The sequence below is a fragment of the Canis lupus genome, chromosome 22 (assembly GCF_003254725.2).
Source record: "Canis lupus dingo isolate Sandy chromosome 22, ASM325472v2, whole genome shotgun sequence".
In the NCBI taxonomy this organism is placed as follows: Eukaryota; Metazoa; Chordata; class Mammalia; order Carnivora; family Canidae; genus Canis; species Canis lupus.
This window is the reverse complement of record NC_064264.1, coordinates 3,804,645-3,807,733: the sequence shown is the minus strand read 5'-3', so window position 1 is coordinate 3,807,733 and position 3,089 is coordinate 3,804,645. Positions and strand designations below refer to the sequence as shown.

Genomic DNA, 3,089 nt, shown 5'->3' with positions numbered 1-3,089 from the left:
CCTAGGGAGTCACCAGTTGAACCCAAAACCCAAATACTCTTTCTGAGCTCAGGACTCAGAGTAGGAGTGAAACACCTTCTAGAAAGATTTCTCTCCCTCCCACAGGCTCATTTGTATCTCTTGGGACCAGCCAGTGAGCATACTTTCTTGCGGAGGTCTTCCAGGTATGACACTTTCAGGAGAAATAAACTGACAACCAGAGGCCAAGGTCTCAACAGAAGCCTCACTGGATTAGGGTGATTGACAGCAGAAGCCTAAGCCACTGAAAGCATTGCCTCTATGAGCCTCCTCCTTCCAGCTTCTGTGAAGGAGGCAGATGCCTGTGCACCTCTGTTTTCTGGTCCTGATTTGCTCCACAGCCTGCTTGACCCTGGCTGAAGCATCCTTCCACCGACCCCTATTTGGTGAAGATGCCCGGAAGAGTCACTTTGATTGTGGTTGTAAAAAATTATTGATTTACAAGGATTTTTCTTTTCTGGTTTCCTACATTCTTTCCAGAAACTATCAGCTGTGATTGAATTTGGTTGCTGCTTTTGTTTCCTTCGGGATTACTAACAGGTAACTGGGTTTCCAGTGAGATACCACCCCTTAATCAGCTACATCTCTGGGTTTATACTCCCTAATCAGGACATCTTGCCCTCTCCTTTACGAAGTGATGGCTTAGAGAGACCCATCATTGACTGACCCTTCCTCACCACCTTTAGAATGAGGAGGAAGGTCATCATATGGATTTGCAGAGATACCTGGTGACAGTCCATCGCCAGAGGTCAGTTGGCCACATAAGGTCCACTAGTTCCGCAGGAACAGATACTCTCAAGGGTTACAGAGTTGCCAGCTCCTCTTTTCATCCTCTCCTTGCCAAATTTCTTTTTAAATTACTGTTTGAGTCACTATCCCCGTTGCTGCGATGATTCATTCCACTCTGACGTGAATGCATGAGGCAGGCTATGACTTCCACTTTATCTCTTTGCCTCTAACATTTATAAACAGCTCACTCAACATGCATCTGCTTGTTACGCTGTGATGTCTTCATTTTTATATTTTCTGACAGCATTCATCTTTTATTGGTCTCTTTTTACAGAAGACCATCTCACTGTGTGCGTATGCGTGTTTTGGGGGGGAAATAGGATAGACACCGACTGGAAGGACATCTCCCTTTCTTCCTGACAGTCTGACAGTTAAATATAGCTATGAACGTCCAGTCACAGCAAGGTGTACAATTCTTCCCTCACGTCTCCTTCACGGCAGCCCAGGAGGAGAGCGAGGGATAAAGAGTAATGGGTATGACTGGAAGGAAGCCGGAGCCATGGTGGTATGTGATTCCATGATTCATTCCCTGGTACGATGGGAGGAACTCCAGGTCATAGAGGCCAGGACACATTGTTCCAGTGTGTGCTCCTGCCTCAATATGCTGAGTCTCGAGTTCTGTGTTCATAAAACCAGAGCAAGAATTCTCCTTCTCATAATGTCTCCAAAGTGGTCTTTCTGATAAAACTGGAAGAGTAAAATCACTGAGACAGGAGAAGGCCCATTGTCAGCTCAGAAACGTTAGCAGGGTCTTTGGGTTAATAGGAGACACAGCTGCTTTTGGTTTTTGTTCTTGGGGTGGTCTGTTGTTGTTTTTTTAATTTATTTTTTATTGGTGTTCAATTTGCCGACATATAGACTAACACCCAGTGCTCATGTTTTGTTTTGTTTTGTTGTTGGCTTAAGGCGCAGGTACCCTTGAAAGAAGGAACAGAGGGACAGGCTCACTTGCTTTGCCACAGCTATCTCCCCTTCCAAGGTACTGAAAGGTTTCACAAAGGAATCTTGCAGATGAGCCTTAGTGTAATGGTTAGGTGTCGATAGAACAGTTGCACTCATCCATTTTCCAGGATGAGCCACCCTAATTCAGCTTTACATTTCAACTCAACTGATTTCTCAGTTTCTATCCTGCTCTCCTGGACCCAGACGGTCCTTTCCACAGAGTTGTTTGAATGTGTGTCCCAACTGCAAAGCCTCTCCAGCTTTTACTTGGCTGTGATTTTGGTTATTGGACTATTAGTCTTCAGCACAAACGCACCTCCTTTCCTGGGCTTTGGGACCCTGGGGCTGTGATTTTTTAATTTATATATATATATATATATATATATATTTTTTTTTTTTTTTTTTTTTTTGTCATGTGGCTGTGTGGTTCCTCACTAGAAACTAAAAGGAAGAAGGGAGAAGGAAGTTACTTCTTCCCACCTTGCTTCCTGTTGCTGTCAACGTCACTCCAGAATTGGTTCTTCATGCCGCAGCTGGTTTCATGCCAACAGGATCTTCCACACCCTCAGAATCAGCTTGGCTGCACCCCTGGGAGAAGCCAGCTCCAGCCTGCAGCCTCCCTGTTCCCAGGTGTGGGTCCCTGTTCCATAGGTCTCCTCCTGCAAACTTTTCAAATCTGGTAATCCCACCCACTTCCCTCATTCCCAGGGGTGGGAGCTGCTTCCTTGTTTACTGCCCCTGTGAGGGGCGCCTGGGTGGCTCAGTCGGTTAAGCACCTGCCCTCAGCTCAGGTCATGACCCCAGGATCCTGGGATGGAGCCAAGAATCAGGCTCCTGCTCAGCAAGGAACTTGCTTCTCCCTCTCCCTTTGTCGCTTCCCCATGCTCGTGCATGCTCTCTCTCTCTCTGTCTCTTTCTATCAAATAAATAAAATCTTTAAAAAAAGAAAAAATTAACTTCCCCTGTGAGACTTCATTGTCTCCCTTCTTTCTTTGAAATTCTCTACAACTTAGCTAACAATTGTCTTTGTTAAATTCTCTATTAAGAGGTGTGTTCAGCATCCTGATTGCACTCTGCCTGTCGTCAGGCTTCCCCCTTAGTGTCTCACTTTAAAACTTTCCTGTAAGTTCAGCCCCATACAACCCAGGCCAGCAGACAGTGGTGTCCCACATGGACGCAGGAGATTGGACACGATGGCCTACCCCCCTCCCCGGCCCACACCCTTTAGGCATGAGTATCACTTCTATGTATGGTCACTCATCCGCATCCCTAGGGCATTTTATGAAAATTGTATGAGCCTACATACAATGGATCCATAATCTCCCAGGACTACCCACGTT

The 3,089-nt window shown here is 46.0% G+C and overlaps 1 long non-coding RNA gene across 1 annotated transcript; it reads left to right on the top strand.

Annotated features, from left to right (window-relative positions):
• Nucleotides 1–1,112: 1,112 nt before the first annotated feature.
• LOC118351988 (uncharacterized) lies at nt 1,113–2,622 on the top strand. Its single transcript, XR_004808333.2, has 3 exons — nt 1,113–1,312; nt 1,714–1,786; nt 2,188–2,622. It is a non-coding gene; the product is annotated as an uncharacterized LOC118351988 (long non-coding RNA).
• The last annotated feature ends 467 nt before the right edge of the window (nt 2,623–3,089 follow it).